The sequence below is a fragment of the Anomalospiza imberbis genome, chromosome 11 (genome assembly GCF_031753505.1).
Source record: "Anomalospiza imberbis isolate Cuckoo-Finch-1a 21T00152 chromosome 11, ASM3175350v1, whole genome shotgun sequence".
NCBI lineage: Eukaryota > Metazoa > Chordata > Aves > Passeriformes > Viduidae > Anomalospiza > Anomalospiza imberbis.
The window spans coordinates 6,638,497-6,656,834 of record NC_089691.1 but is presented as its reverse complement, the minus strand read 5'-3'; the positions used below and the strand labels follow the sequence as shown (position 1 = coordinate 6,656,834).

General features: G+C 40.7%; 1 long non-coding RNA gene across 1 annotated transcript in view; it reads left to right on the top strand.

Annotated features, from left to right (window-relative positions):
* Positions 1-210: 210 nt before the first annotated feature.
* LOC137480531 (uncharacterized) overlaps positions 211-18,338 on the top strand; it is a 39,315-nt gene continuing 21,187 nt past the window's right edge. Inside the window, exons 1-2 of the long non-coding RNA XR_011002950.1 lie at positions 211-4,418; positions 6,126-6,241. This is a non-coding gene — a long non-coding RNA (uncharacterized lncRNA). The remainder of the gene's footprint in view (positions 4,419-6,125; positions 6,242-18,338) is intronic.

Sequence of the window (18,338 nt, the reverse complement as noted above, 5' to 3'; positions counted from 1 at the left end):
TGTTTTCTCCAATGATTTGTCATTCCTGCACAAAGCCAGTTTTTAAGCTGTTCCTTGAGGATCCTGGAACAGCCATCTAGCAAGCAGTGATTAGCTCAGAAGGTGCATGCCTGTGTCACGAGGCATGTGCTGCTGTTCCTTGGAGCTTCCCTCAGCTCCTGTCCAAAGCGACGTGCCTGGCCAACAGGAGCTCAGCAATCATCAGTCAGCACTTTATTAATATTGGTTGTTTTATGGTATCTGCAGCCACTCACACACATCAAACCTTATTTCCATAAACACAGTCCCACATGAAGTGTTACTTTGGTTTTTGTGCAAAAAATTCATGGTGGTCATGTTCTGTACTACGTAAATTAATTTCAAAGCATTTTCTTTTAAGCTTGATGGTTTTTTTGGTAGGATTTTCCTGAAATTTTGTATTTTCCTTTGGAGCAGATATTGTTCCCACCACCAGAAAATTATTTCCAGTGAGAATTTGAAAGGAAACTTCATATTTGTTAAAAAGAAAGTTGATATTTGTATGCCAAGTATGGACGCATATGAAGTCATATGGTGGAAGAATCTAATTAGTACTATCCAGGCAACGGAAGACCTTGAGCTTGCTTGATTAGAATTAACTGCTGTGTACATGAAAGGAGAAATTTAATTTAAATTTCTATTAATCAGAAATACTATCCTGCCTAAATGATTAAAAAAAAGCCGTGCTAATTTTCTGTTTGGATGATGATAATGTCCATGTCAAGAGTGATTTTCGTGTTGCTTTGATCTTCTAAGTTCTACATCCAAAAGTAATGTACAAACAGAAGTATTTCAAGTTTTGTGACCCGAATGCTTTCAATTCAGAAGCACAAATATATATTTATGTACATAGAAGCAGGTACTCTGGCACAAAGCCTCCAAAAATGTTGTTGTCAAGTTCCCTTTTGCCCTTTCCCACAGCGTCACACAGGTAAGGTTCTCCCTGACAGTGAATGTTGTGTGGTTCCATTTCTCAGTTTTCTCTTTCCCCTCTGCCACGGGGCATTGCTTTGCCCAAGGAAGAGGAGGAGAGCAGCAGAGGGAAGAGCCCTGGCTGGAATTGCCTGTGTTGTTCTGCACATGCAGGTGAGGCCTGGCTGGATGGGGTGTTGTGGGTCTGTAAATGTTGCTCAGTATCTGCACCTCGGCTCTGCAGGAAACTTCAGTGTTGTGGGAAGCTGCCTGGCAGATCATGACCACTTCTTTGTCATATTTGGGGTTTCTTCTGGTTTTTTCTACAACAATTGGATTATAAGAAAATTATGCTCTGTCAAAATAGTCTTACATTAGGGAAAGGCTGGTTGATGTGCTGAATGCCAGCTTTGTGTTGGTTTGTGTGTCACAAGCCATCAAGGAGCGTGATGAAATAGTGACTCGATTTCAAATGCTGCCAGCCACAAGGATGCCAGCATCCTGTCTCAGATAGGTTTGGAGGCTCTCTGTCCATCTTTGTAAGTCTTGAGAAGTCCAGGGGACACAACTCAATGGCAATACCACAGACCAGGGATATATTTTAGGCAGATTCCTCTGTTTGTGTACAATTGGGTCAAAAAACTCGCATGCGACCAATTGTCACAAAAATGGAAATACACCACTCACATGAGGAGTCATGTACAGGCTGCTGTGCTGATACGCAATGGGACCAGGAAAATAAGTCATCAAATGTTGAATTTCATGTCCTGTTGGACTGTGTGTTTAGCTGAGGGGTTGAACATCACCCTCCTTGATATAAAAATTAATGGATTCTCTTTGAAAGTGGATCAGAGCAGGGTATGTTCAACTGTGCATCAAAGTGCAAAAATATAAACGTTAAACTAAATTCCAAAATCTCAAGCACATGTAGCAACAAAGGGGAAAGAATATGTAAAGTGCCTAAGCTTAGCTTCATGCCTTATTTTGAAAATAATTCATAGTAATCTGCATGTTATTTCGAGTGCCACCTCTGGGCATCAAATATTTCTTTTATGAAGGTAACATTCCTATCCTTGAAAGTTGAAAGGGACTTACTAAACACCTTACAGTGTTAGAAATTATGGTCCTAAGGTTTAGCTCTGGCTGTGCTTTTGAGGGAGGCTCACTGATTCTGTGAATCCCAAATGAGCTGGGAGGGAGTGTGAGCTGCACTGAGCACCAGTGCATCTGGACCTGCAGCTGCAGGACTGCAAGGGACAGTCAAACCCTGGCTTCCATGGTGGCAGATAGACCTTGAATTGCTGTAATTGGGAGGGCAAAACTGAGACTGCACTGATTTGTTTCTCATTTAGTCCCTGATCTTCTGTCTTTATTCATGTCACTGGAGATAGGATGGCTCTGACAGCTCTGGAGGGGGAGCAGGACATTTCAGGTGGCTGCCAGCCATATCCATGATAAAGGGAGAGCCCTGGCCGTGTGCACAGAGCCTACCACAGGGCTCAGAGCATGGGCTGAGTTCCAGCCTGGTTCACATGAGATCTGACCTTGTGCTGCTGCAGGCAGGCCTCTGTGTCTGGCATCACAGATGTTTCTGTTTCTCACACTGTTTTGGTTTTTGTTTGTTTGTTTGTTTGTTTGTTTTTTGTAATAGGAAAAGTAAAAGATTCCTGTGCTCTTCTTTTTGACTTGCATGTATGTTCCTTTCCACTGTTTCTGGGATTAAGGTCCCTCCCAACCCAGACTGTTGTGTGACTGCTCTATGATTTACAGTCATTGCACTCACTGTGTGAGAGTTATAAGGAGCACGCAGAGATCATCCTCTGATCCTGCAGTGCAGTCACTGGCTGAGCCAGGCACCAGCCATTGACAAAGAGGAGCTAGTGTCCCTTTGAATGTCCCCAGTTAGGATGATTCTGTTTTTCAGCTGTTCATTCATTAGCAGAGCAGTAAACAGTGCAGCAGAAGGTTGTGAAGCAGGGTGTTTATTCACTTGTTTTCTGGCCTTCTCTCCAGATTAATGAAATGACTCATGGACAGTAACAACATGCTTGGAGGGGAAAAAAAGAAAAAGAGAATAGAAATATCTGGAGGTGGGACGTATAAGGCCAAATCCTTCTGTCAGGACACCCACAACTCACCTTACATATGTGATCTGATTCTCTTTGTTAAATGTAAAGAATGAATCACAGCCAGAACTCCGGGGCAAAAGAATGAAATGAGCATCTAAAATGTGCAGAGTGGTTTAGGTCTGTGTGGAGGAACAGGCTGGTGGAATGTGAGACTCTGCAATTGCTTGTAAATGTTTCTGTGCAACTTGGCCTTTTCTCATACCCTGTTCCCCTCTGCCCAAGAGCAGGGACAGTGTGTGTGATGTCCCACAGAGCTCCTGTCACAGGGGAGCAACACAAGAGAGCAGAACACAACACAGCTGAGCCGTTGTGGCTCTGCCTCTGTGGTGCCACTCACCCCGCTCTGCTTCTGAAGTCCCACCCCATGGTGATGCTCAAACCTGTACCAGTCTCACAAAATGGTGAAAGGAGAATAGTGAGACTGCTCTCATTTCAAAGATACTCAAGAACTCACTGTCCTTGGAGAATGTGGAGCTGAAAGGCTTGGAAAGGTTACGTGGATTTTGGGCAGAGAAGGAAACCGAACACAGAACAAGGTATCACAGATGCACTTGGAACACCCAACCATCTCGGTCCTCTCCACTACAGCTTCCCAAAGAACACTCAGACCCATCCTTGTGAAGGTGATATATTTGCTTCTCCATTATTTACAAATAAAAATCTAAAATTTTCCATATTAAAAGCTGAATGAGTGATGAAGCACAGGTATCTTTTAGTTTAACAGCACAATTTTTTTTTTTGCAAGGTTCAACAAACTGAAAGCAGGACAAGAGAGGAATAATAATTGTGGAATCCTGAGAAGAATTAATTTATAGCAGATACCACCAGGCAATTCTGATGTTGCAAAAAATAATCTGAGATGCACCTATGTGATACTTTCAAATACAGAAAATGCTGCTCAGCATTTGTATTAGAAATTTTTATCAATTCAGAATCCTTATCATCTAAGGGAAATTATTTGTGAAATGCTGTCCTAAAGACCTCTTTGGTTCTGACTTTTTCTCCATGGGAGTACTGATCACATGGAAACCTAAAGCCCTCAGCCAGCTCCTACTCTGAAAAACGCTTAATTTATGAATTCTCAAAAAATTGGTTTATAGTGAAGATGTTCTGCTATTTATTGTTTATTTCAAACTGTTTGTTGGTAGTTTCTGTGTTGTTTCATTTTGAGAAGAGCCAGTATATTTAGGGTGGAGATTTAAGCCATACAAGATGAAAAACGGGGATGAAGCTGGAGAAGGAAGAGGAACTTGTCAAAGCCTGTAGAGAAGAAGTGAGGATAATTAATCAGACAAATGGAGATAGAGCAGGTGTGCAGAGGGAATAGTCTGATGGAACAAAAAAAGGATGTCAGAAGAGGTGAGTCTCTATTTTATGCATTACAAGCTCTAACAAGAAAGGTTTTCCTTAACAGACTGAATTTTTATTTTTTGAAAAAATAGCCTTACAAACTTTTATGAAAACATGAGCATTTTAATTTTTTATTGTTAATTGTTTATTTAATGTAAATTGATTCAATGCTGGCCACCGAAACAGTGAAGATGGAGTCTCCTCACAAGCCTATGAATTCCAGCAAATTACTAAAATATGTTATGTGAAGAACAAGTTTCCATAGTTTGTGTAAGTGAAATACGTTAGAGATACTAAACTGGGAAGAGAAGGGGAAATGTAAGGCAAGGGCAAAGCCAGTTTTCCCTTGCTGTGTTTGTAAACCACACATTTTGCAGTATTTAGGTCAGCGCAGGAGGCAGGAGCACAGTTTATAAGCTGCAGAGCGGGAGCAGTTGAGGTTCACTCTCGAGCGGGCAGGGGAAGGTCAGGTCCCCTGCTTCTCTGAGCAACAGAGCAGTGTCACCTCCTTCTCCAGAGAGCAGGATGTGGCTGGCAGCCCAGAGCCCATCAGCAATGGAAATTCCTTCACTGCTTTTGCAAAGAGAAGCAACTGGTGTCGCTTCCTGCTTGGAGATGGAGGGCAGCACTCCCTGGCTCCATGTTTTCTCTGCACAGAGCCTGTTGCTGGATTACAGGGCTTTGGGTCCTGCCTGCACTTTTTCCCTTCTCAGGGCAGCACTGAAGTATTTTGTTGTTCCCGGAGGCCAGAGGGCTGAAAAGGGACGAGCACACTCAGAAGGGTTGGCTTTCTCAGATGATTGAAAAGAAAAATTTGGAGGAGTAACTTAAAATTAATAAAAAGAAGCAGGAAGGAGGGAAACTTGAGGGATCCAGAGACCATGGCCCTACATTTGCAGATGGGATCATCACAGGTGATCACAGACCCGAGCTGGTTATCTGTGGTGCCTGCCCAGAGTGATGTTCTGATTCAGATCATTTCTCCCTTTCATCTGATCCAAGTCCTGCCTTCATCCTAAAATTTAAACTGACACTAAATAACAAAAAAATGTATCTTGAGCCAAGTGAATGTCAGTATCTAATAATTACAATCTAATACTGTGATTTTCTGTGCTCACAAAGACGATGGCAGAGGCCCAGGGTGGTTCTCTAGGTGTCCCTGCCGTGCATAGAATTTTATTTGTAAAAATACTTGACTTAACAGATATCAGAGTGTTCCAATAATCACAAGCCACCTTTCTGCATGAGCAATCAAAGGCTGTGTTCTAGATAGGAAGGAAAGTTACAGAAGTTTTCTGGTTTAGCAAAGGAAGCAAACTACCAAAGTTATTGCAATTATCAGCCTTTTATTTTTCTTTCCATTTTTTTTTAAGGAGTATTTTTTTCAATTATTATTTTAAATTACAGGAAATACCAGTAGAGACTGATCTGGACTGAAAATTGCCTACATTATTCTGTATGCAAGCTTAGCTAGGTAGACTGTCTTAATCCTTTCCTCTGTCCCTGTGGATTTGATCAGGATGCAGTGTCCAGAGCCTTGTTCAGGAATGACTTCCTTTGCCCTGAGGGTCACAGCATCTCAGGAATCGGTGTCAGAGGGAGCAGGACAGAACTGTCAGACATGGTTTAGTGTGGCCTTGGCAGAGTTAGGTTTACAGTTGGACATGATGATCTTAAAGGTATTTTCCAACCTAATGACTGTGCTTCTATGTTTAGATCCAGGTTTAAGGAAAAGAAAGAGGGAAGAGATACAGTGGGAACACAACTGATATTTGCAGCAGTTTGCCTTCCCTGAGAAGTTCACTGAGAGTTCTGCATGGAGATGACAAAAGGTAAAATCACCATTTCTCACTGTTAAAATAGGCTGGCCAGCACAAGTTTTCCAAGGTTATCTGTTCTCAGACTCTGTACTGCAGCTTTTCTGCACATAGTTGAATTTTGTACTCTCCATTAACTGGTAACCAAACACAGTGCATTAAAACCAAACAAAATTCTTCCAGGCTTTTCATTCCTTTCATGGCAGATGCTTTCTTAACCTCTGCCATGTCTAATAATGAACTTAACACTATGCTGATGAACTTTCTGAGGTTAGGGAATTTTTAAATTATGTTTATTCCTGGAGTTCTTAAAAATAATCAGGCTGTGCATGCTCTGCTAACAGATCAGAGCCTTGAGAAGGGTTTCCTCAGTTCCCTATAATGCCAAAGTCCAGGAACATTTTTTCCTGGATTAAAAATAAATTTAAAAAGGAAGTTAAACCATGTGAACTTAGTGCTTGTACAAGAAGCAGACTCAGCAGCATCAGTGAGATGTCCTTTGCTTGGCTGTAAGGCAGAGCTGTTGCAAACAGCTTCGTTCTGTCTTCTTCAGCCCTACCTTATACTTTCACAAGACCCTCCAAACTCATTCCTGGTGTAAAATATGTCTGAATTCCACATCCAACCTTGGCATCTGGAGTTGTGGCATCCATGATCCAGGAGCTGTGTCAGGAGCTCTCTAAACTGGCATTTACATCTCCCTTGTGGGAGGGTGACAGCTGTGGTAGGGAATGCACTTCCATTCTGAATATCCTCTCCCTTTACCCACAGGCACACCTGTACATGGAGTTTGCAGTCCAGTTCCCCTTGAGAAGTAAGAGGTATTAGTAGCTTGTAGAGTAGCACTTTTCTGTTCACTTTATTATCAGTACCTGCATGTTTGATAAGTTATTTTAAAGTTTGTCTGGATAATTATTTGTGATTTACACATAGGGCATGCCCCCAAACCAAAACAAAGTATAAAACCTGTAAGGCCTCCACACAGATGCTGGTGCATGATGGGTTTTTCTGATTTCCCCAAAGGAAGCCATAAATCCTTGGTTCTGATCCAGTAAGTTAATACTGCAAATGTTTAAAGCTGTCACGAATCATTAATTTGAGTAACCAGAAACTCACAGAAATATCAGAACTAGTTCATGAGAAAAATTACTCCCATAGAGAAATCTCTTGTCTGTCTCCTTTCATACATGATCATTAATCATTAGTCATTAATTTGAGTAACCAGGAACCCACAGAAATATCAGAACAAGTTCATGAGAAAAATGACTCCCATAGAGAAATCTCTTGTCTGTCTCTTTTCATACATGGTCATTAATCATTAGTCATTAATTTGAGTAACCAGGAACCCACAGAAATATCAGAACTAGTTCATGAGAAAAAATACTCCCATTGAGAAATCTCTTGTCTGTCTCTTTTCATACATGGTCATTAATCATTAGTCATTAATTTGAGTAACCAGGAACCCACAGAAATATCAGAACAAGTTCATGAGAAAAATGACTCCCATAGAGAAATCTCTTGTCTGTCTTTTTTCACACATGGTCCCTACTCTAATCCATGGTGAATTTCTTCTGATTCTTTAGAGGCTGAAAAACCAAGAGTCATCTTTTATCTGCTTGCTAAAGATAAAACTGTGCCTAGAATAGTTTAGGGCTGCTGTGTGCCACAGGGTCCCTGTTGTGCTGTCTGTGATGTGCACATGGCTCACCAGGGTTGTTCTGTTATGGCTTCAGGTTTTTGTGAGGCCACCTTATTTTTAGAATGAGTTTATGCTCTGCTGCAGGGCCCCCATGTTGCATGGATAAGCAGATGGGAGAAAATTGCTACCATAAATCAGTCTTAAAAGAAAGAGATCACAGAAGCAGGACAAGGTACCATCTTCAGATAATAGAAGGAAAGAAAAAAAACCCAAAAAAAAAAAAAAGAGGGGAGACTTGAATTAATCCTAAAGCGAGTTGAGATGGTTGCTTGGCTAAAGTACCACAGTAGAGCTCTGTGGGGAAGCACCAGGTACGTGTCAGTGATGGTGAGAACAACTCCCTGCTACCTTCAAGAAGCTCCTATGACTGTCACTTCTCTTGATTCACACGCATGCTTTGGTATTGTTAGAGTTGTATTCAAACTCAAAATTACTCTTTTTTTGAGATTTTATTTATTGTGTTTTTCATTTTGTTTTGGTTCCATTTGATTTGGGGGTAAAATTACTAATGGAAGTAATATTTTAAAGTTAGTTCTTGTGCCACAGCTTAAAATCCATGAGTCTGTCATGCCTCTGTTGTTTTCTCTGATTAGAATGGCTTTTCTCCCCTGGCTGGCTGCTGGGCTGGAGTTCCGTGTTACAGAACAGGCAGTGTTCAGTAACCAGATGAGTATAAAACATCCCAGGACAGGCAGTAACAGCACACAAATCTTGTAAATAATATCCCATAGATCTGAGGGAGCAAACAAGGTTTGCTGAGTTTGTCTTGTTGACAGGTGAAGTTGGGAGGCTCCTCCATGCCTGGTTCTCTCTTTCCCTGCTGTGTCAGGGGAAGATTTATTTGTGTGCTTAGGAACCCTGAGCAGAGATCTTCCAGCATCACCTAGGAACAGGAGGGGTTGCCAGTTCCGCTCTCCCCACCTTGTCTAACCAATGAATCAGAGGAAGAGTTGTGTTCCACTCTGGTAGATTGTGTTCCTGCTCACAGGAAGGAAAACTTGTGCTGATTAATGAGAGTTATGCTGTGAGCAATAGAAAAATAATTCCTCTAAATTCTCTAGAACTTGCATTATTTTTTAAAAACAAGATTTTAAAAAAAGCCAGGGAGTAATGAGGGCTACCTGATGAGATTTTAGCAAACATGCTCCTGGTGTTAGACTAAGAGACACGATGCCTGTTGCCAACAGGTGCATTGACTTGGATATTGGCCAGTATATTTTGTTTTTCACACATTTCAGGTGTTTCTCTGTGTAACGCCAGCAATATTGCTCCTCTTAACGTCTCTTAGTTCCTATCTTCCTCTGATGCAAGGTAAAATTGCCAAGTTTCCCATTCTGTTCTATGGTTTCTATTTCTCTAAGAATTTAGGATTTTAGATTGTGTTGTAGTTCTCTCAGTTAAATTCAGGAAACTGTGTGTATGTATGTCTGTGTGCACACATATGTACACATAAAAAATTAGAGAGCTGAATTCTTGCTGGAAGTGTATGAGAGCTGGCAGGAGCTGAGTTAAGAGCTGTAGGAGCACGTGAGTGTCCTGTGTTTGACGTTCAGCAAAGGAAGGTGACTTCCAGGGCCTAAGAAAATTTGAAAAGTAGCCATAAAACACAGCATAGCTGAATTTGGGCACCCCGCTACTGAGAACTCAGCAAGTCTGGTTCTTTTAGTTTAATTCTCTCTAAGTAAATTAAATTTCCCTGAAATAAGTGTGTGTAGGAACAGTTCTGTTTAAAATTCATACAGTATTTTAATCTGATTTAACTTGCTAGATAGACAACCAATAATTTCCCCCTTATCTTGAATAATTCTGTATGTGGGTAACACTGTAGGGTGAAATAAATAAGATTACTTCTTTAATTTGACTGGGTTCATTTTAGGATAAAAAACCCCAATTGTTATGAAAATACAGCATGCTAGCACCTTTCTGTGTTAGCTTTTTGCATATTCCTCATCCATAGTATTAAAAGGAAATTATTATGGTTCCTTTTCTGCTCCTCTTTCAGTGATTATTTAGAGCTAGGAGATTATTCAGCTTGATAGTGATCCCTTTTTGTTAATCTGCTGTGCTTGAAAATGAACTAGGATTAGGAAAATAACCCTTTATCGTGAATGACAAAGGCTCAAAGGTCACCAGCAGGCCACCTAGAAACCTCTCTGTGGTCAGTCTTGTAGACAGCTTGGGCTGGAAGGATCTGCTGATACATTTTTCTGAATGCATTTGATTCAGCTTTTCTCTTATCGCTGCACCACAAATCATCTGCAAATCCTTCCCATATTATTCTAATTATTCTTCTACATTTCTCTTTTCTCTCCTCCTTCAGTGGAACTCGCTCTCATCTTTATGAATAAGCCTCTAGTAGCTTCAGAGTACTTTGAGGAACAGTAAGTTGTTTGTAGCATGCAAGTCGTGCACCAATGAGGCAAATGAAATCAGAATTAAGTGATTTTTCTTGGGGGAAGGTTGGTGAGCAGCCGAGGATAAGAAATCTGCTCCCGCCCTTCTGTTTTGTGGTCCAAGCGTCCCTGTGCTGTTGTTTGCTGTTTCTCATCTTTCTTTCTGTGCCTGCACTCCCTTTCCCTCCATCCCGGGGACAAAAGTGAGCCAGGAGAAGGACCCCGATGAAAAAAAAATTCCCTCCTTAAGAGGGGTAACCTGTTGCATACACAAATCACTTCATGAATATGCACATATTTATTTAAAACAAGAAGTTCGTCCGGTACTTGTTGAGGAATTCCTGTTAATCCCAGGCGCCTTGAAGTCTAAATCGAGTTTGGAGAAGTTCGGTTTTTTATTGATAAAGAAAGCCATAAATTCCTTTCCTCTGGAAGATTTAGGGGTTTTTGTAATTGTTATCTCTGTGTGAAGAATTTCTTGATTATCTTCTTCTTCTCTTGAGCAAAAAGAATACCACACACACATATTTTCTATTTTAACTACTAAAGCTTAATTTCAATTACAAAACTACATTTACTATATTATTAAAATGTTACTACAGCATAACTTTCCAACCTAGCATAATACATATAGTAAATATCTGCGTAGAGCCATATAATCTGCATTTTTCACAAAAACTAACAATTCTGTAAGGCCTGAAAGCAGCTTGTTGTGTCTGTTCATCCTTTCTTCCCCACTGGAAATTGAGATTATGGTTAAAGAGGTCCCTTCTGGTGTAGATTTCTCATCAATCTTAAAAGTGCTTTTGACTTGTGTCAGGGAAAGTAATGTTTTGAGGCATTCAGAATTTCCTTTATTCGTGTTGATTTCATTGCAATTTCACAAATTTAAAATCGAGGTTCTGGATGAAACTTAATTTCTCCAAAATAGTTCCTGGAAAATAGTATAAGCTCTCCTCTAGTTAAGTAGCATAAAAAGAGAAAAGAACTTCAAGTGTGATTGAAATTTATAATTTTTTTCTTCTACATTTGGGCAGACAGTTCCATTCCTGTACATTGGGGGGAGGGGGGAATTTTAAAGACATTTTATGGTTCAAATTCTGTGTTATTAACTGAAGTCCATATGGCAAGAAAAAAACCCAACAAGTATTATGTACCATATATTCTATCTATCCTACTGCAAAGCAAAAAAGGATGGAAATTGGTGTATGAATGTAGAGCTGACTCTACAGCTTTGCAGCTAGAGCTGATGGATCTCAACTCTGAGTCATTCCAGGGAATACAGTGGAATGACTTAAAACAGGAATTGCAGTTGAGATAAAAACTGTGGGAATTGGAAGTCCAGAGTCCCCTGACTTCAGACAGTGGTAGAACCAAATCCAGCTTCTAAAGTGCAGTGAAAGCCACTGGAAGAGCTTCATAAGAACAGACATCAGAAAAATGCAGCAAGAACCCATATTGCTTGTGTGTATTCTGTTTATACAGAGTGTTTTAAGTAAGAAAATCCCTTATTTGATAGTAAATTTATAGGTATTATTTACACTTAATCTTCTGTTCAGAGCACACCAAGAGATGAATATAGTAGTCAGTTTAAAAGTTCTGTGCAAGCAACAAAGCAACTCTTCACTGTTAAATCAATGGGTAAATGGAAGGGCTGCGTGAGGAGGAAGGGAATCATTTCTAATCCATTTCAGTCCCCAGGTCTCCAGCCTGTGGTTTCTAGAGACAGACACCACATTTCCTGACTCAGAGCAGTTACCAGTTTGTGATCTGGGGATTTCCAAGAAGTTTAAGGACAGTTTCTAAGGACATTGCTCAAAGAACAGTTAAAGGCTATTGTAGATCGAAATTCAGAGTTATATTTGCATTGTAAAATATTTCTGTAAGCAGTGTGCAGGAGAGTGTTGGTGGAGGGATGTGCATGCTCAGGGAGAAACAGGAGCTCCATCAGTGAAGGAGCTGAGAAGTACTCACCTGGCTCCTGACCACTGGAAACAGCAGCTCTTCCCTTTGCCCTGGCCGAGCTCGTTCCAGCTAGGAACTGGGCCTGGATGGCTGCTCTGAGGAAGGGGATGTTGCATAAGGGCAGAATTGGCATCAAGGGCTTCTTAGGAGCAGGGAGAAGGAAAATACCTTTTGTTCCTTCCTGCAGAACTACTGTTTAATTAGTAAGCTGGATTCTTTGAGCACTTCTTGTGCCATAGCTGGATGTGGTTTTGCACTCTGCAATGTGTAAATCTGTACTTGTGCTTCTTTCCTAAAGCGAACCTGAACCTCCCATGAAATCTGCCCAAATTCCATGGATGTTTAAAAGATGACATTGAGTATTCTTTGAGCTCTAATGCAAGAACATTGCTTAGTACAGCTTCAGAAAGTTAATATGAACACAAGAGAGTGCTTCCTCTGTAAACTGCTGTTTCCTTTTTGGAAGCTGGGAAAAGCAAACCATATAACTTATTCTAAAATACAGTTTTTACTGATCCCCTGGCTTTCTGCATGGCATGTTCAGAATGTCAATGCATATAGAAACCAGACACTTTCCTGTGTTCCTGAGACACCACTGCTTACAAAAGGACAGCAGTAGGGCAAGGGGGTTGTAATTATGTGTTGACCTCTCACTTCCTGAGAGAACTCCATGAAATTCAAAATAATTGCCCAGTGCCCTGGTACATATTGGTCTCTCCCTTTGGGATTAATAAACTCAGGGATCTTTGGCCTCTGAGGTGCCTGACCTTGGTGGGACACGCACAGAGGCACCATTTGGATCAGCATGAAGAAAGATCAAAGCTGAGAGGGAGCAGTGGTGCTCAGTGGCCCACATGGCACTGAGAGATCTTGGTTCTTTGTCTCTTAGGGGCTCCATGGACTTCAAACCTTTGTCACTCCTTTGCCAGGGAAGAGCTCTTGCCATGAGATTACAGATTTGCCAGTGGCTAGGAAAAAAACCCAAATCAAGGAAGCTGAAGCGAATAAGAGGGAGAAAAACTTCATAGTGTGATGGAGAGGCCATCCATGCAAGGTTTGAGTTTCACTTCAGGATGGTGATATTTGCTGCTTTCTTAGAAGGATAAAATCCATAACCACCTTTCCCCCAGTAAAGCTGAATAGTGTTCATGCAACCCTTGGCTCTTTCCAGTTCCAGCACTAACTCAGCTCTTCACTCTGTGCAGTGCAGGTTTATCCTCAAGCCAGACAGGTCAATCCCAGGTCTGAAATGTCTTTGCAAGTCCATGTGTTAGACCAGGGGTGATTTGATTTTTGAGAAAACTCTTCAGTCTCTACTGTTGGTTGGCTGAAGTGTTCCACCACTCTCCATATGCTCTGTTGTCACACCTGCTTTCAGGAGCCTGGCTTTTCTGGGAGAATCATGCAGAAAGCTCTTTCCCAGGTGTGAGCTGGGTGATCCCAAGTGGGAGCAGGGGTGAAGACCCTCCCTATCCCACACAGAGCTGTCCTCACCTGGGTCCAGCCCACTGAGTACTTTTATCAGCATCTCTCCTGCTGGTAGAGTAAAATCAGTCAATTATTTCTGCAGGAATTAAATTATGGCTGCATTGTATATCACATAGTGAGGTGTGGGTTTTGCAATTGTCTAAAAATACATTTAAATGCAATATTTTACTGAAAAGCTAATTTATACTGAGACATGACAGAGGTAGTTCTGTAAGCTCTGATATTAATAAAAATATTATCTTGTTCACATCTCACTTGAGTGACCCCAGTATCTAATGTGGTGCAGGTTCAAAACAATTTTTCTTTTCCATGTGTTTATTTATCAGGACTCACTCTGTTGTCCTGAGGAGGTGTGTTACATCAGTGTTTTCCCTTCAAACTGCCTGTTTTGTGAATTTGTAGGATGTGGGTTTGTGTGCTCAAATCAATCAAGAGGTTGTGGGTGGGACAAAAGGAAAAGACAAAAGATAGGAGTAGTGTTTCAAGAAAAATCTGGTTTTGTGGTTCATTTTCTTGTTAAAATTGCCTGTTCTTTATGTTTCCATAATTTGAGATTTAAATGGAGTTTGGGTTTTGTCTTTTTTTGTGTTTGTTTTCTATTTCACTAAGAACACAGGCAATTTTATTGTTTTTATGCTTAGGAGGCTCTGAACTTTGGACAAGTAGACTTTTTATTCTTTCCAAAGCCTCCATCTGAAACTGTGCTTTTCAAGCTCAAAAATATGCTTTTATCCTTGGAAATCACATGACTTCTTTTCCTCCCCATGAAATTGTTTTATTATCTGAATGAATGTGAATATACACCACCAGTGAAGTTCCTAAGCTGCAGGAAAGTGGCTTTGTTTTGTTTAGGTTTTTGTTGCCCATTTCTGTTCCCTGCTGAGGGTTGTACAGCAGAAAGGTTTGTTTACTCTGGACAGTTTTCAAACACAGACATCTCTGACAACAAGGGTTTAGCAAGTGCAATTCTCTTTCATAAATTCCTTTCTTTCAGAAGATGCCCACCATTTATTATAGTTGTCATGAAAAGTCAACTTTTTAAATAGCTTGATTAATTATTGAGGACTTACAACGTTATAAAATCCTTGACACCAAAATGCAGAACCATGACTTGATCCAGCAAGGAAAATGCAAGTGGCACCCCTAATGAAGCTGTACAAATCTCATGACAGATCACATTTTATACAGCTTTTATCTGAAGAACCCCAGAGGCTTTGCCATCTGAAATATTCACCTGTAAGGTGAATTGATGTTTATCACCTCAATGTCTTATATTAGGAGGACACCATGACCAATACTGTGTTAGCCTAAAACTGTAGTGACTCTAATGAGCTGAGCGTAACCTTGCTCACCATTGCTTAAGGGGAAACCAAAATGCCAGAAATTCTGCTCTGGGCTTACCAACTAACTGGTATTCAATTAATTTTAGGATTAAAATTAAAGAAATCTGAGTAGTCATTTTACATATTCCACTTCTGACAAATTTCTCTCAAATCCATTTAGAAAAAACCTGCAGCCTGACTTTTGAAAGGCGTTTAGGAGGCCTCTGAAATGGCAGTGTATAATTGAAATTCCAGCCACGTGTCATCAGATTTGAAGTAGCACATTGTCTTCTGTCTGATAACACACAGTGATCCCGAGCCAGCCCTGAGGAAATCAACTCTCTGTTAAAGCTCCAAGGAAATAAAAGGAAGAGGCATCACTTGGGTCAAGAGTCCAAGCCATTCCTATCATGAGCAATAATATCAGTATAAGCCCTTCTGGCAAGTGGAATAGGCTTACTTTCAGAAATCCAAGTTGCCCCTGAAGCTCTTCTTGGAGGACTGTAGCAGAATCTTATTCCAGCTTTCATTTCAGCCAGTTTCCAGCCACTGATTTGGGATGCAGATGTTTTAGCCTTTTGTCCTCACTTGTCTGAGTATTTGTCCTTTTAAAGTGTTTAAAGCAAATAATAATTCTCTTCTTCACCCTTTTTTAGACAAGCTGGCTCTTCTACTCTCCTTAAAAAAGACAGGCTTTCAATTCCTCATCTTGTTGTAGTGGTCCCTCAAAGTGGCCTCGCTGAGGAGATTATTCCTTATAAAACCCCACTCCCAGAGTTCTAGAGGAGGTAAATCACCCAGTGGTTGATACTTCTCTGCCTCCTCCTTACCTTTCTCTCCCCAGCTGTGCACTCCCATGTCCTAGCCATGGTACACAGGGACTTGGGGATCAGCTTCAGATTTCCTAGTAAAGAGAAGGGTTTTTCCTCTGTCACTGGCCACAGGTAAGGCTAAGGCTCATAGTGACCTTTTATTTTTATTAGAAGTAGCTGTGTGTTATTAAATTTTTATCCTCCTTATTTATTCTCTTGAACAAGATCCTCAACAAATAAAATTCCTGTATATAATTTAGCCTCGGCAGATGCTGACTATGCCTCCCTCTGTCATCAGGAACTCCCACAAGTGCTCCCCTACTTTTTGAACCAACACTATTAATTAAAATATTAAATAAACATGGTCCCAGATGTGAAGCTGAGGAACACCAGTAGTGATCATCTTCATGAACAGCATTTGCCATTCAGAACACTTTTTTTTTTTTCAAAAAAACCCCCATCTTACAGTTTTTATAGTGGTCCCTTCTCCATTTTCATAATTCCATTATTTCTCATCTGGTTCTACATTGTCTATTTTTCACAGGCACAGACTGTGGCGTTCAGGTCATAGCTGCCGTTAGATATAAATACATTTTACATTATAAGCAAAGCCAAGTGCCTTAGAGATTTCTTATCTGAGGTTGTCTATGCCAATGTGTTCATAGCCTATCATATAATCTAGGAAATGTAATTTTCCCCATGCTTTTAATAGTTTTTATTGAATACAGAATAAGCATAAATTAAGTTGCTCAAAGATGAAAAATGCAGTAACTAAACTGATTCAGCTTAGTCTGAAACAACAAATTCATTCAAATGAGCATATCTACAAATTAATCCACCAGTTATGAAGGCAAAGTGTAAAGCTGATATTAGAATGTGTTAGTTTCATTTAAGAAGACACTGTCTAACCTGAAGGGTGCATAAGAAGCAAATTCATTGAGGTCAGGTACCCCAAGTTCTGCTCAGACTGAAGTCTAAGGACTGAGCTATTTATAGGGTAAAGCAGGAGTCCCTCCACATGGATTTGTTGGGTCTTAAACCCTCTCAAACCCCAGTGGGAAGGGCTGGTTTGGGTTGTCTTATGGCAACTTTAACTTCTGTAGCGTTGCTTTTGTTACCTGCAGCCAGGCAGTGGAGGCTTAGCTGGGTTCAGTAAAGCTAGAACTACTCAGCCTGGCCATAGCAGTGCCTCAGGTATTTCACCTGTTTCTCCTGGAGGGCCTGGAGAAAGGAAGAGAAGAAAGGAATACCTGGAGCCTCCAAAATTGCTCATTGGTCATTTGAGATGCATTTTGCCTTTAGAGAACCTTTGCATTTCTTAAGTCTCATTAGGTTTAGGAATTATTCCCATGACTTCAAGATCTCCGAGAGCCCATCTGGTCTGTTCCCAGAGAGCAAAATCCTCAGGGTGAATCAGAAAAGATTTAATTCCAGAAATGCACAGAACAGGATACGTGAGTGGTTACTGCTGGTAATGTTACACCACCAGGCTTCTGACAGAGGTGGTGAGAACAACACCCATGATTAGTAACTAATCAGTAGCTAATTTCTTAAAGTTGCCCAATGATCTCATGGTTTTTCCATGTACATGTTCTTGTCATTGCAGTTATTTCCTGCACTCTCCTTTTTTCTCTTTTAAGAATTCCCCCAGACCCCTTGCTAAATAGAAATCTGGGAACCACCAGTCTCAATGCACAAACTCTTTTTACTTTTTATGCAAAAGATATGGAAAGAATATGCAGTATAATTTATGTAGAAAGAGACTATGCATATGTGATTAAAGGTTTCAAAGGCCAATTTAGCTCAAACCTAATGATTTTCATCTGCAGGATCCCTTTTACCATGGCTTGAGTCCTGATCTTTGAATTTCTGTCTATGACTGATTGGCCTGACGTGGTCAGTTCTGTGAGAGCTGACAGGACTGCAGACAAGGTAATATCCTGTAACGGTTTACATTTGCCCATATATTAATCTATGGATTGTCTGTAATGCAATAACAAATTTATTACTATAACTGAGCAATGAAGGACAGCAGTGGCTTCAAAGAATCAGCCAGCTATAGGAACTCTGAAACTTGCATGCTTGAAGAACTTATTCTATCCTTAAGCACGGGCCATCTGTGTGAAATTTTTTACCTGGGAGAAAACTAAGTCTGTGCTTTCCTCAGTGTGTGTGTGCAGCTCCTGTCAACATTAATTGCCAAATTAATAAAGAAAGTAGACCCTGAACTATTGTTTCAGAGCCAGCAGCACAGCAGATCCTACAGCTGTGTATTTGTAATTGTGCTACAGCGAAACATGCCCTGGAGCACGCAAAGAGACTTGGAGATTTCCCACCTCTCTGACAGCTTTTCTGACTAATTCAGCTGTGCTGGCAAGTCCTGCCAGTTAGCACATGCTATTTTCAGAATAAAATGGATCCAGCACCAGGCAA